Genomic DNA, 16,415 nt, shown 5'->3' on the forward strand with positions numbered 1-16,415 from the left:
AAAGAATTGATACTTTTGAACTGTGGTGTTGGAGAAGACTCTTGAGAGTCCCTCGGACTGAAGGGAGATCAAACCAGTCAATCCTAAAGGAAATCAATCCTGAATGTTCATTAGAAGGACTGATGCTGAAGCTAAAGCTCCAGTACTTTGGCCGCTTGATGGATAGAGCTGACTCATTGGAAAAGACCCTGATGCTGGGAAAGATTGGATGCAAAAGGAGAAGGAGACAGCAGAGGTTGAGAGAGCTAGATAGCCTCACTTACTCAATGGACATGAATTTGAGCAAACTCCCAGAGTTAGTGGAGTACAGAGGAACCTGTAGGCCATGGCTACAGTCCATGGGCCTGCAAAGATTCAGACATGACTTAGCAACTGAACAACAAGACAAAGATTCAGTCTATACCGGGAAGAAACCATTGAAGTAAAGGCAAAAATGTATTATTGGGCATGGAAATGGGTAGAGAATGCAATGAATGGTACTAAATGTTTTAAGGTAACAAGTAACAAGGTCATAAAACACCATACCAATGTTCAGTTCAGTTCAGTTCACCAGAATCCCTCAGTCATGTCCGACTCTTTGCAACCCCATGAATTGTAGCACGCCAGGCCTCCCTGTCCATCACCAACCCTGGGAGTTCACTCAGATTCACATCCATAGAGTCTCTGATGCCATCCAGCCCTCTCATCCTCTGTCGTCCCCTTCTCCTCCTGCCCGCAATCCCTCCCAGCATCAGAGTCTTTTCCAATGAGTCAACTCTTCGCATGAGGTGGCCAAAGTACTGGAGTTTCAGCTTTAGCGTCATTCCTTCCAAAGAAATCCCAGGGCTGATCTCCTTCAGAATGGACTGGTTAGATCTCCTTGCAGTCCAAGGGACTCTCAAGAGTCTTCTCCAACACCACAGTTCAAAAGCATCAATTCTTCGGCGCTCAGCCTTCTTCACAGTCCGACTCTCACATCCATACACTACCACTGGAAAAACCATAGCCTTGACTAGATGGACCTTTGTAGGCAAAGTAATGTCTCTGCTTTTGAATATGCTATCTAGGTTGGTCGTAACTTTTCTTCCAAGGAGTAAGCGTCTTTTAATTTCATGGCTGCAGTCACCATCTGCAGTGATTTTGGAGCCCTAAAAAATAAAGTCTGACACTGTTTCCACTGTTTCCCCATCAATTTCCCATGAAGTGATGGGACAAGATGCCATGATCTTCGTTTTCTGAATGTTGAGCTTTAAGCCAACTTTTTGACTGTCCACTTTCATTTTCATCAAGAGGCTTTTGTTACTATTTATAAATACTAAACATATCCATTTTGGTTAGTGTGTCATCATATACTTTTCATATTTTGCCTAATATAATTTTTAGTTTAGAATATATTTTTGGTTGGAACACCACAGTGTTTGCAGCTGCTTCCCGCAGTTGGCTGTAATAGATTATGAATTCAAATAAAGAAGAGGATAGATAAGACATGATGAGCAAAAGAAAAATAGAGCAGGAGTACCTTATTATTAATATTCTGGTTTTGAGTTACTGAAATCACAGGTTGTTTGGAGTGAAATTGTCTGCAATTGTAACAAATTCTAGAAATCAGAACATAATGAAGGTCCAAAAGCTTTAGACCGGTCAAGCATGGGCCAGTTGCCAGGTATGGTGATAAAGAATATTATCTTGTTTGGTCCCTAGAATGGTGCTGGATAATGTAGCCACTTTCTACATGTGGCTATTTAAATTTTAATTAATTAGCATTAAGCAGTATTAGAAATTCAGTTCTTCACTCACATTAGTCATATTATGGACCTATCGCAAGAGCATGCTGGGTGCCATGGATCATAGCACTTGTGAAAGACATCAGGATTTTAATCTGGCTGTCACTTATTAGCTATGTGACTTTAATTTCCTCCAGTTATACTTTCTAAGCCTCAGTTTCTTCATCTGTAAAATGAGACTAGCTGTATCTTAATGAAAATGAAAGAAGAGACTGAAAAAGTTGGCTTAAAGCTCAACATTCAGAAAACTAAGATCATGGCATCCAGTCCCATCACTTCATGGCAAATAGATGGGGAAACAGTGGAAACAGTGGCTGACTTTATTTTTCTGGGCTCCAAAATCACTGCAGGTGGTGATTGCAGCCATGATATTAAAAGACGTTTACTCCTTGGAAGGAAAGTTATGACCAACCTAGACAGCATATTAAAGAGCAGGGACATTACTTTGTCAACAAAGGTCCGTCTAGTCAAGGCTTTGTTTTTTCCAGTAGTCGTGTGTGGATGTGAGAGTTAGACTGTAAAGAAAGCTGCTGCTGCTGCTGCTAAGTCACTTCAGTCGTGTCTGACTCTGTGCGACCCCATAGACGGCAGCCCACCAGGCTCCCCTATCCCTTGGGTTCTCCAGGCAAGAACATTGGAGTGGGTTGCCATTTCCTTCTCCAATGCATGAAAGTGAATAGTGAAAGTGAAGTCACTCAGTCGTGTCCGACCCTCAGCGACCCCATGGACCGCAGCTTTCTAGGCTCCTCCATCCATGGGATTTTCCAGGTAAGAGTACTGGAGTGGGGTAAAGAAAGCTGAGTGCCAAAGAACTGATGCTTTTGAATTGTGGTGTTGGAGAAGACTCTTGAGAGTCCCTTGGACTACAAGGAGATCCAATCAGTCTGTCTTAAAGGAGATTAGTCCTGGGTGTTCATTGGAAGGACTGATGTTGAAGCTGAAACTCCAGTACTTTGGCCACCTGATGCAAAGAGCTGACTTATTTGAAAAGACCCTGATGCTGGGAAAGATTGAGGGTGGGAGGAGAAGGGGACGACAGAGAATGAGATGGCTGGATGGCATCACCGACTTAATGGACATGGGCTTGGGTGGACTCTGGGAGTTGGTGATGGATAGGGAGGCCTGGCATGCTACGGTTCATGGGGTCACAAAGAGTCGGACATGACTGAGCAGCTGAACTGAACTGATGCCTATGTTGTACAGTTGCTATGAGGTTACCTAGTAGATTGCCTGATGCATAGCTGATGAAGAAGAAGATGGTGATCAGGGAGAAGGATGAGGGGATTCAAACTCATCCTCAGAAAGCTTCTGGTGTGCCTCTAAAGCATTCTGGTCATTCCATGACCTAACTGTGCACCGCCATGGTAGGAAACCTCCCATTTCAGCACATTTCCACCATCTCCATAACACACAACCTCCCTCCAGGACACGGATCTCTTCAGTGACTCCATGCACTAAATGCACTTGTTCCTATAAGTAAATGACTCATCAGATTTGAAGGTACCACAGCACAATAGTTGAAAATTATCCTTGCAATCAAATCTAATATCAGTTTACCCTTGAGAGGACAACCTTCAGTGAAAGAAACCAGTTTCTAGCTGCAATATCAAGAACCAGTGAGCAGATACTGGCAATAATTGGGGGGAAATAGCAACACTGCTCCTCCCAAGCCTGCTTCTGATTGTATGTTTTTTCTTTTCCTGACCTCTAATAGACAAGACATTGCTTAAAATTCTCCTGCTGTTAGCAGGCCGAAGAAGTCACTCCTTTAGAGACTAAAACACCTGCAATTGTTCTGCTTTCTCCTGTCATACCAGCCATTTTTTTAACATCTGGATAAGTAGCTACAACACAGCATCTTTTCCTGTCTTGAGTCTCAGCCTCCCACTGACCACAGGGTCAAGTGTTTTGTTTAATTCCACATTCTATCCTGCTGTCTCTTCAATCAGTGCTGTCATTTCCCCGGTTGGAGGGTCGATGACTCGTCTGGACAATAGGTCTGCTATAAGCAAGTCTTTGCCTGGGGTATAGATTACTCATAAATCATATCTTTATAACAGCAATAACATTCCCTGTCGTCTAGCAGGTGCGTTGCCTAGTGGTTTGTGATCTGTCTGGACAGTCAGGCTTCTGCCAAATGCATATTTGTGGAACTCTCGTGGTGCACGTATCACTGCCAATATTTTTTTCTTGCCTGCTCAAGCAGACTTCTTTTTTCCAGCCAAAAGCAGCATTAGAGATGTACAAGTGACTACTGGACCATCCGATTGCTTGCTGAGAATCTCACTGTGAGTTCTCAGTGTCCTTGTACATCACTGAACAGTTATTTTGGTAATGCCAAATTAGAATTCAAAATAGAAGAGGAAAGGAACTCACATGTGCTAAGTGCCTGTATGGTACCAAGCCCTGTGCTCATTGCCTCACATGTGATATTTTATTAAATCCTCCCAACAAACTCATGAGGTGAATATTACCTCTGATCTCTTATAATGAGGAAAGTAAGAATATACGAAGTTTGATAACAGTACCAGCTAGTAGCTATCACGCCATGACACCAGGTGCAGTGATACACAACTGTATATAACTTTCTCATTTAGTCCCTAGTCTAGGTGCCATGTCCTATAAGATAACAACTAGTCACGTGTAGCTACTGAAATTCAAATAAATTCAAATCAAAAAAATTTCAAGTTCAATTCCTCGGTGATACTAGCCACATTTCAAAGGCTCAGTTGTGACATGTGGCCAGTGGCTCCTGTCTTGATAATGCAGGCATAGGACATTGCCATCATTTCCCAAGTTCCCCTGACCAGTGCTGCCCTAAGGCAATGCCCGAGGTGGGGCCAGGTACTTTGATACACATACTACAGATGGGAAAAGAAGGGCTTTGATGGATTTTGTGACTTGCTGACTGACTGTAACCTAACCTTGTGCATTAGGTCCAGGCTTGAATCCAGTTCCAGGAGTCTTGCCCTTAACTGCATCTCTGAGCTATGTACTCGGTGACTTATCTAAGGGCACACAGCTGACAGGTGACGCTGGAGGGCTCTTGGGCAGAAGGTGCCTTGAGAATTCATGGGTAGCTACTGTAGCCTCACAGCAGACCCTTTCTGATAAGCCTTATCTCTGGTGCTAGCCATGTGGTCCTCATCACTGGCATTTCCTTGATCTGGTTTCACTCCTGAAGTTATCAGATGCTCCAGGATCTTTGCCTCCACCGGTTATGTGCATGTGCATCTTTAAAGGTCTCTTGTCTCTGTGGGAGCCCTTCTCTCCATCTCACAGTGTCATCTCTGGGATCAAGGGGTTGTACTTGGCTTCCCCATCTGCCACCGCCATTCATCCTGGCTGCATGCGAAGTCTTTATCATTCCTGAATGACCCCGGAGGCTGACTCAATCCCAAATAGTAGCCTGTGACTCTGGCTGGCCCTTCTGAAAAGCACGAAGAATACAGCACAGTGGATTCCATCTGCTGTCAGGCAAAGCTCTTCTGCTGACTCAGAATGCAAAACTTCCTTTGTGGCCAGAACAGAGGCATGGCAGGTAGTTCTGTTGCCTCCGCTCACTGCAGCCTCGGGCCCCAGCTCTTTTTCTCAGGAACCATTGCACTGAGCCAGGATCTCTGCTGACACCAAGAGTTCGCCACGACACAAGACTTGCAATGAAGTTTCTTACTGTTGCAGAGGAATACAGTTTGTGGAGTGGCCCTGACCCTGAAGGGTCTGTCCTAGGCAGTTTGGGAAAAATAACACTTCATGAGCCATTACTGTGTGTCCATGACACTGATTTATGCACATGATTTCATTCACTCTTTACAAAATCCTTAAGTGACTTCTGCTTTATGACTCCCACCACTCAGACGAGAAAGACAAGCATAGAGAAGAAATCTGCTTTAAGTCACTTAGCTTTTTGGGAATTGATTGGGATTAATATTTTGAATCATTATGTTTATTACCTCTTCATTTACTCTAATTTTATACCTAAAAATTCATTATTCATGATTGACCAATGAGATAAACAAGCCTTAGCGATTAAAGCTCTTTGTCTAGGATTCAGGTAATAACCAAGCTAGAGATGACTGGAACTACATTAGCGTATATTTTGCTTGTTTGTTTTAGTCGCTAAGTCATGTTTGACTCTTTGTGACCACATGGATTGTAGCCCGCCAGGCTCCTCTGTCCATGGGATTTCCCAGGCAAGAGTACTGGAGTGGGTTGCCATTTCCTTCTCTAGGGGATCTTCCCTTCCCGATCCAGAGATCAAACTCCTATCTCCTGTATTGGCAGGCGGATTCTTTACCATTAAGCCACCTGGGAAGCCCAGTGTATACTTTGGCTATTTTTTAAAAGTCCAATTTTAAATAATTCAGCTTGAAAGTAAACAGTATGTACCCCAATGTTCATCGCAGCACTGTTTATAATAGCCAGGACATGGAAACAACCTAGATGTCCATCAGCAGATGAATGGATAAGAAAGCTGTGGTACATATACACAATGGAGTATTACTCAGCTATTAAAAAGAATTCATTTGAATCAGTTCTGATGAGATGGATGAAACTGGAGCCAATTATACAGAGTGAAGTAAGCCAGGAAGAAAAACACCAATACAGTATACTAACACATATATATGGAATTTAGGAAGATGGCAATGATGACCCTGTATGCAAGACAGGAAAAAAGACACAGATGTGTATAACGGACTTTTGGACTCAGAGGGAGAGGGAGAGGGTGGGATGATTTGGGAGAATGGGAATTCTAACATGTATACTATCACGTAAGAATTGAATCGCCAGTCCATGTCTGACGTAGGGTGCAGCATGCTTGGGGCTGGTGCATGGGGATGACCCAGAGAGATGTTGTGGGGAGGGAGGTGGGAGGGGGGGTCATGTTTGGGAACGCATGTAAGAATTAAAGATTTTAAAATTTAAAAATAAATAAATAAATAAATAAATAAGAATAAGGTAAGAAGAGTGCTTTGTGAAATTTATATCACGCTATAAATTTAAGGTACTCTTTTTTTTTTTAATGTCACAAATTCATCATTAATTGTGTTAAATATTACTTCTTGGTCATATTCTTCAAGTTAGACCCACCAATGGTTTCTGCTCTCATAAGTGCTCAAAAACCCAATAAAAGAAAATAAGTCCATCAGTAAGGATCCAGTTAGACTGCATTAAAAGGACAAAAACTCTGGTTAACTTGGATAGAAGTTTGCTTCTCACTTCTGTTAGAGAAGCTCAGAAGTGAAAAGCTCAGGGCTGGGATGAGGACCTTCTCTGTGGTTCTCATTTTCATGGATCAAGATGGCTTCCAGGATTAGGACCTGCATGTCCACAATGGAGATGGTTGGATGCAGAAAGCAGAAAAAAGTATGAATATCTTTCCCATTAAGAAGACTTTACTTCCACTTATATCCATTTTATCTTATGGTTATGCAAGAATATATCCAGTTAAAAGCCAGTGTTATGTTTCTAAGAGAAGAGATTTGGAGTGAGCAACTAACCATCTCTGCTAAAAGAACTAATGTCTTAAAAAAAAAAAAAAACAAGTGATGTCTAGAATAGTCTATAGATCTGCTAATATACGAGGTCATTAAGGCCACTGCCACTTTCCTGGCTCATCTCCAAAAATGCGGCCCTTCAGTGCTACATGGCACCGTCCCTAACTGGATCTCAGAAACAACATAAACCACATGTGGTTTTCCCTTTTTCTTGTTCCACATTGCACCCAGGGGCTTTGCAGGACCAGCTTCCTCTAAGAATGATCTTGAGAAGGATATCACCATTCTCCTCCTTATGCTCCCTATTCTATAACTCAATCCAATTTTTAGTTTAATGGTGCATTCATTTGGAGACAGGCCTCATCAGTTTAATTTCTGTCCCATTTTTTGCCTCTTGTGTCTAGGTGACCACCATTAGATCTAAGTGTGGCAAGGTTTTAACCTGAGTTAAATGTTGACACTCCAGGACTTTCATTTTAAGCCATTATCACCAAATTAGAGCATTAGAGCAGCAGCACTGCTGAGATCCTGTAGAAAGTACCTCTAACTGCTCAGTTAAAATATCAATTGATGGAGCATCTTGCCTTCCCTGAGGTTCAATATCCTTACCTTTCATATAAAGAAGTTGGGAGTTCATTTAAATAATCTATAATCACTGTCAGATTTTGATCTATAATTCCTTGGCCCTACATAGATGTGACCTGAGAGGGTAGCCATTGGGATGCAGAGGCCAGAAATAGAGCAGAACAGAAAGGGAGGTTGGAAGAAGCCAGGTCTCTTTACCTGTTTTGCCAGAGTTTAGATTTTTCCAGTCTAAACTTACTGATCACACTTAAGGGAAGGAGGAGAGAGTAGACATCTCTTCCTCTGATAAGCAGCAAGTGCTTGGAAGACCAGTGTGTGAGAGCATCTCATTGGGCAAATGGACAAGGAAAGCACCTCCGAGCTGCCTCTGGGTTCTCCCCAACCTGTTTTCTTCTGGCTCTCCATCCTGACACTTCTGGTTCCATTCCCTACATTTCAGTGTTCCTCTGGTTCTAAGTCTCACCCAGTACAGTCCCCCTTATCTATGTTATCCACACAGATCTGCATCTCCAAGCTTCAAAGCTTTGTGGGCTCCAGGCCCACAAAGAAGCCTTCATAGGCCTTTCCAAAAACTATGTCTACAAACAAAATTGCCCCCTTCCCCATAAAATATGCTGATTCTTCAATATTTCCAGTTTCAGAGAACTACACTGTCACCCTAGCTAACTGCCTCATTCAAAACCAAGAGCCATTTTAGAGCCTGCCCGTTCTTCCCCACTCCTCCTCCCTTGACCCATCTAGCAAATCCTCTAACTGCTGTTATCTCCTCCCCACCATCAGGGGCTCCTCATTTTTATCTGCAGTAATATCATAATTTGGGGCTTCCCAGGTGATACAGTGGTAAATATACAGGAGACACAGGAGACATGGGTTGTGAAGATCCCCTGGGGTAAGGAATGGCAACCCATGCCAGTGTTCTTGCCTGGAAAATGTCATGGACAGAGGAGCCTGGTGGGCTACATTCCGTGGGCAAAGAGTCAAACATGATGGAACAACTGAGCACACAAGTGCACAGTATTGTAATTTCTGGCATTCTGTAATCCCTCCACTATAAAAGAAACTAGTTTAAAAAGTTATATTCCTATAATAATAAGAATAATAGTGATAATATAATTATAATAAGAAGAATTATAGTAATAATAATAGTGATGGTAACAGCAAAAATAATCATGACCACTTACTTTTCTCCATTCAGTAAAAGTGCTTTATACTTCTTATCTTCATTTCTAGTAACAACCCATATTGTTTCACCCATTTAACAGATGTGAAAACTAAGGCTTAGTGAGGCTAAGCAACAGCTGTAATGCCACCACGTTAGTCAATAGTGGAAGCAGGATTTGAATTCTGTTCTCTCCATCTTCAGATCCTGTTCAGGTTTAAAATCCTCCTTGTCCTACCATTTGCCCTCTTTTCCATCAGCTCTAGGACAGAATTTCAGCATTCTTAACATGGGATACATGGGTGTGGTGATCCAACAACTACTACTTCCCAGCTTCATCTTCTGCCATGTCCCTTCATTCAGAACTGCTTTCAGCTTCAGTATAATTCCCTGCCCTTCTGTGTCTCTTGGGTTTGTAAATGCTGTTCTTTACCCACAAAGGTCTTTTGCCATGGATCACACTACATTGGATCTAAATATTCAATTCAGATATTCAGTTATCACCTCTCCTTCAAAGCCTATCTGGCCTTCTGAATCTATTATTTTCACTATCCTCTGGGCTAACCATGATCATAGCCCTTATTATTCTAACTTTTCACTGTCTCCCCTTTCTTTCTGAGAGCAGAAACTCCTTTCTCCTTTTCCTCTATTTCTCCTTTTCTTAGCACAATTGTACTGAGAAAATTTTGCACTCAATAATTGCTGATGGTGATGATAATGATTTTCATGTTATTTCATGTTATTTTCATGATGGTAAAGATAAAAATGATGGTAATACAGCTGAAAGGGAGGAGTTTGCCCTAGGACTCAATCTGGCCTTTCTTTAAGCACTTAAGTCATCCTATCCAAACCTATGGATTTCCATCTTTGCTTTTATATTGATGACTCCAAAATTTCTGTTTCTAGGCTTGACTTCTCCCTTGAGCTGCACATGAATATATCCAACCATTTCCTTAATGCCTTGAAGTGTAGATCTAATAGGCATCTGGGTCTTAACACAGCCAGAACAGAACTCTGGAGTATTTCCTCCCCAAACTGTTACTCTTCCAGTATTTTCCATTGTATTTAACACTCCCATCTTTGACTCACTTGCTTTGGCTAACAACTGAAACCATAACCACTGTGTCTCTCCTGCCCTACATCCAATTCATTAGCTAATCCTCTTGGCCTTCCTGTCTCCCAAAATAATAATAAACCATGATGTAACCTACCATTCCTCTCCTTAATCACTGCTACTATCCAGGTGTAAGTCAAAGTCATCTTTCAATAACAGGCTCCCAACTGGCCTCCCTATTTCCACTCTTGTCCCTCTAATATTCATTCTCCACATGGTAGCCAGAGTGAACTTTTGTAACAGAATCATATCATGTCTTTACCCTCATTTAAAACCCTCCGAGGGCATCCCATCACATTTAAAGTTAAAATGCACTGTGTCCCCTACTTGGATCTACAGAACCTGCTGCCTGCTTCCCTGCCCTGATCTCCACCGCTGTCTCCTTCCATCTGGATCTGGCTACAGTGACCCTCTTTCTTGCCACTTGAACCAGAAGAGCCTGTTTCTGCCTCGGCCTTTTGCACCTGCCATGCCTTGGCCTAGAACACACTTGCCCCCAGGTCTTTGCATACCCAGCTCGTCCTCCCGATTCTCTGCTCAGGCCCTCTGTGGAGTAGTCACCTCTGGGCACCTGTCAGAAATAGTTCCAAATCCGCTGCTACTCTCTTCCCCATCACCTTTCGCCATACGCTGCTTTAGCATTGATCACTATCTGAAGTGAAGCCCAATTCATTAATTTAGTTACTCATATATGTTTCTGTTTTTATTGCCCTGCCAACTAGAATGCAGAGCCAAGAGAAAGGGACTCTCTCCTTCTCTTTCCTTCTCTCCTCTTTATCTCTCACCCTCTCCATCTCTGTCTCTCTATCTCTCCTCTAAAGAGATTTAAATTTTAGATATGTACCTGCATGCATGTAAAAGCCTCCCTGAACCTCTTTCTGATACCACCATGACAAAACCAATAACTTCCGTAGAAAATAACAGTGGTTTTGCTTATAGCACAGGGAACTATATTCATTATCCTGTAATAAACCATATCAGAAAAAGACTATGAAAAAGAATGTATGCATATGTGTAACTGAATTGCTTTGTTTTACAGCAGAAGCTAACACAACACTGCAAATCAACTATACTTCAATAAAATAAACTTTTAAAACAACCTGTTTAGGAAATCTACTGCACGTCAACTATTATTCTCCAAAATGGTAAGTCCAAAAAGCTAGTATTATGATACATGCAACAATCTGGATGAAAAGTATATATATTCTAAGTTAAAAACCAAGAAGCCAGTCACAAAAAAGAGCGTATTACCGAAGTGGACAAAATTTGTCCATGGTGATAGAAATGAGAAAAGCGGTTGCCTTTGAGTACACTGATTGGGAGAAGACTGAGAAATCCTTTGAGCTAATAGCAATGTTCTGCTCTAGACAAAAATTTTACGGGTACTTGCATGTGCTAAGTTGCTTCGGTTGTTTCTGACTCTGTGCAACCCCATGGATTGTAGCCAGTCAGGTGCCTCTGTCCATGGGATTCTCCAGGCAGGAATACTGGAGTGGGTTGCCATGTCCTGTTCCAGGGTATCTTCCCAAACCCAGGGACTGAACCTGCATCTCTTATGTCTCCTGCATTGGCAGCCGGGTTCTTTACCACTAACACCACCTGGAAAGCCCTTTATGGGTATAGTGAAAATGAGAGTCACTCAGTCATGTCCAACTCTTTGTGACCCCATGGACTATACAGTCCATGGAATTCTCCAGGCCAGGATACTAGAGTGGGTAGCCTTTCCCTTCTCCAGGAGATCTTCCCAACCCAGGGATCGAACCCAGGCCTCCCGCATTACAGGCAGATGCTTTACCAGCTGAGCCACAAGGGAAGCTTTATAGGTATACACATGCATACAAAAAAAAATATTGTTGACCTATATACTTAAGGTTTGTTGAAATTTTCTCATTGCATATTATCCATCCACCAATCAATGAAGCCAGTAGAAATAGTCATTTAGCCACAAAGAAACCAGATTTGCTTTAAAGTTTTAGGTAATTTTTTTTTTTTTTTTTTTTAGGATTCAGTGAAATCTTTAGGAAAACAATCTCTCGAACATGTAAGGAGATGATGGTTCCAGCACATCACGCTGTACCTTTCCTGTGAAAAGGAAAAATCTCCCTGAGCCCTTACATTTGCTTGCTCCCTCCCCTGTAGCTCCAAGTACAATGGTGAATGTAAGCTACAATAAAAAGGTCATTTTCTTCTTTCAGCAACAGTAACACAAGTGGCTACATTTCCTGATTCTGGATTAAGTTCATGATTTCAAATACAACTGGACTCGTTTCTGATTAGAAAGTTTGATATTTATCATAGACTTCCCTGTCTTCCATAACCAGTATGAGAGAGATTGCGAAAAGGTAAACTGAAAGGGAGCATTCTTTTATTCAACAATTAACCCCATCTGGGTAAATAATACGGTGCAGGGCACTTGAGCCACCGCTGTTAGGCTCTGAGTTCAGAACTCAACACGGCTTCAAAGCGGCGTCAATGAAACGATGACAAGATGCTACAGAAATGGCTTTTTATGTGGAATATAATGCGTGTCTAGGGTTACATAGTACAGTAACGAAGAGAAGAGGGTTGTAAAGACAGAAGATAGAGTGTCTGGAAGTACTTACCTGAAGGAAACACAATCTTGGTTTAGTTCAGGCCCTTAGGCCTAGAAACACAGTATATGGTCTAGAAACCTGAATATTCGAAAACAGTTTCACCAAGGGTTGCAAGGTTTCCATCTCAGGCAAATAAAAACAAAATTCCCTGGCAGTCAGCAAGGCAGCCAAGGATGGAGATGCTTCTGAAAACCTGAGCTTCATTCCCTCTTTTATCAGATAATTTCATTACACAAAGGGGCATATGTCTCTTAAAAGTATCAAACAGCCCATTAGAACCGTGAAAGCCCGTCAGTCAACAAATCCTTTTGATAAAGATCGATCGCTCCTTGAATAAGGGGAAAACATAGTCCGGGTCAATCTGTCAGCAAATGCATTCAAAAATCTATACTCTGAATTGAGACAAGGAACTCTTAATAAACTGAGATTACTTTCCAAGAAAATATTTGGGTTCCCTACAAGCCCAGGCCTCACACCTGACTGCGTTTGGCATCCCCGGGAAGAATAGGCCGAGTGATCCACGGAGGTGTGCAGGCATCTTTGGTTACTTCTAGGGCAGGCCTTGCCTGATTTCCACCTGCCTGTATCACTTTTAGTAAATGGCACAGGGGTGGAAATGAGTGGGGGAACCTGCTCGAGACTCAGGCGGCTCCAATTTCTCAAGTGGCTTTTCTATTGTAATATGGGTATTCTGAGGCTCACATGAGAAACCCAGGGTCTGGGACCGGCTTCAACAGTAAACTGTTCGCACAGACCCTCTGGAACAAAAAGGGCTTGTGCCTCTAATCTCTGTCCATTACAGACATCTCTGGAGAGCCCCAGGAGGAAAACAAAACATGCAGAAAATAAATTTGGATCATCTTTATGACCTAAAAAAAAAACAAAAACAAAAAACTACCCTGTCAGTTAATTGCTTCTGCCTCCCAGGAGCATAAGGGGAAGGAGCACTCACTTTCAGAGTCCCTACTGTGTGTGCTTTGCAGCTTGCTGTCATTATCTCATTTAATTCCAGGACCACACTGAAAAGCAGATATCATTATGCCCATGTTACAGGGCTCATGGGAGGCATAAGCGGCCACTGTTTTACTCGAGGCATGTAGCTAGTGTCAACAGCCGCATTTGGACCTGCGGCCTCCTGTATATAAGACTTGTGGCTCAGCTGGTAAAGAATCCGCCTGCAGTGTGGGAGACCTGGGTTCGACCCCTGGGTTGGGAAGATCCCTGGAGAAGGGAAAGGCTACCCACTCCAGTATCCTGGCCTGGAGAATTCCACGGACTGTAGAGTCCATGGGGTTGCAAAGAACTGGACGCGACTGAGTGACTTTCATTTTCACTTTCAACAGTGGCATTTGGACCTGCGGCCTCCTGTGTATCAGGCTTGTCCACTGGAGTGACTGTCAGCTTCTGGCTTCCCCCTCACATGGTCCAGGGCCACCCACCTCCCATCCCCACTGCCCCCTGCTCCTTGGCTGGGCCAACTACTGGGGAGTGGAGGACCCTCTGAGTTTTTTGCCATTCAGTAAAAGAGACTCATTCAAAGTTAGCCAGGTAAGGACTTCCCTGGTAGCTCAGAATGTAAAGAATCTGCCTGGAATGCAAGAGACCCAGGTTCAATCCCTGGATTGGGAAGAGCCCTGGAGAAGGGAATGGCAACCTACTCTAGTATTCTTGTCTGAAGCATTCCATGGACAGAGGAGTCTGGCAGGCTACACTCTGTGGGATGGCAAATAGCTGGGCATGACGAGTGACTAACATATACACAAAAGAGACTGGCTCAAGGTCAGCCGGGTAAGGAAGGACTGGATGAAGTGGAGGACGATGAGAGCTGTATGGTTGGAAGAAAGTGTACACTAGAGCCCAGATAGACAGTTCAGTAACAGATGAGCGCAATTTGCTCTGTCTGGATGGTCACAGTATCTATAACTCGATCATCGGTCAGAAGCCAGGGATGGGGAGCACGGTGGGAGGCGGAGACTCTGTGTGAGGATCAAATAGACCGTGCTGGTTTACTGACTCACTATCTACTTATCTAAGAAACGATTTAGATTTTAGAAGGACTGGATTCCAATATGAGCTTTGCATCAGATGTAACTGTGGGTCTTTGGGAAAGGTAATTTACCCCCACTGAGCCAGTTTCCTCATCTGTATAATCAGGCTAATGGCACCACCTGATGGAAGAAAAGTGAAGATTAAAAGGAGTAATGCACAGGAAACACCTAGGCTAGCGCCTGGAGTATGGTAAGCCCTCTGAAGTCTCAGTCCTCCCCATTTCTTTTTCCAGCCTCTTTAGGAAGTGCTGGTTCTACAGAGACATTGGCCCTCTGACCTAGTATAAGAAAATAAGCAATGATTGTTTGCACTGATGAATTAAGACCCAAGGTGCACTACAGCCCACAGTGAGGCTCCGTCACTGCCCGGGCTTATATTTGGGGCAACCAAGACTGATCGCTTGCTTCCCTGCCACACTTTGCGCAGCAGCAGAGAGAAGTGATCTAATATCATTTGCGGCAGTGGTCTGACATGACTTTTGGTTGGGTGCCAACCTTTAACACAGCATCCATACCCCATCAACACTGTTGTCCTGTCCAGAATGACAGCCGCTGTCCCCACTCCATACCCCGCCAATCCTCATCCTAGTGTTCCAAGCCATCATCCCTTGGTTTCAAGCTTGAATTCCCATTTGCCTTTTCAGTGGCATGGGCTGGGCTCAAGAGCCTAAGAATTAAGAATGAAGGGGCAGGGTGGGCAGTGTACACAAGAAAGTGGAGTAGAAAACCTCATTTTTAAATGAGAAATGAGTGCATTTTATCTCTTCTTATTTGCCCTTAATAGTTCTGATGGAAAGTGCTTGAATCTGGAGTTCTGGTTTATCTTTCCCCTTATGTGGCCTTGGAAAGTCACTCAGACATCAGTTTCCTGTTAGTAAAATTTGGACATATCAGATACTATCTCCGAGGTTCCTTCTACTTAAGCATTCCATGGGCCTGTTTCACAGGTTTATCATCCACCCTTAAACAGGATGAAGGAGGCAAAACTAAAGGTTAAAAGGCTGGCTGGTTAAGGTTACGAGGTGGCATTAGACTTAGAGTCCTGGGTTCAAGACCAAGGTCTGTCATTAACTCTAGACGCTTTTAAGTGGGATACTTCCCCTTTTTAAGCCTCCCTCTCTCCAGCTGTAACAGGAGAATTGTTATAAGAAGCGTTGAAGAATCTTCAAAGTATAATACTTCACAGTGGAATGAATAAACCAACAAATTCTAGAAACTCATGTACTTTTACCTTACCACAAACCTGTGCCTTTGTGGGCAACTAACCAAAAACTCTTAACAGTCATGGGTCTCTTGAAGCTCTCTAATATTCCTGGTAGACAACAGGGGGCACTCTTGGCATGCGTGCATCTAAAGGGTCCCCAGAAACCTTGGTGTGAGCTTCCAAGGCATATGATTTTTCTGAAGCTAAAGTTTTTATGGTATGTTGCTATAAATGTTCTTTCTGTCCCAAGTGCCTGCCTCTTGCTTACTGAGCCATATTTCATCTCCACTGGGCACTGGGTTCTCCTTACATAGGAATTCCCTTGTGGCTCAGATGGTAAGGAATCTGTCTGAAGTGCAGGAGACCTCGGTTCAATCCCTGAGTCAGGAAGATCCACTGGAGAAAGGAAAGGCTACCCACCCCAGTATTCTTGCCTGGTGAAGCCCACAG

This window comes from Ovis aries, chromosome 9, assembly GCF_016772045.2.
Source record: "Ovis aries strain OAR_USU_Benz2616 breed Rambouillet chromosome 9, ARS-UI_Ramb_v3.0, whole genome shotgun sequence".
Classification (NCBI taxonomy): domain Eukaryota; kingdom Metazoa; phylum Chordata; class Mammalia; order Artiodactyla; family Bovidae; genus Ovis; species Ovis aries.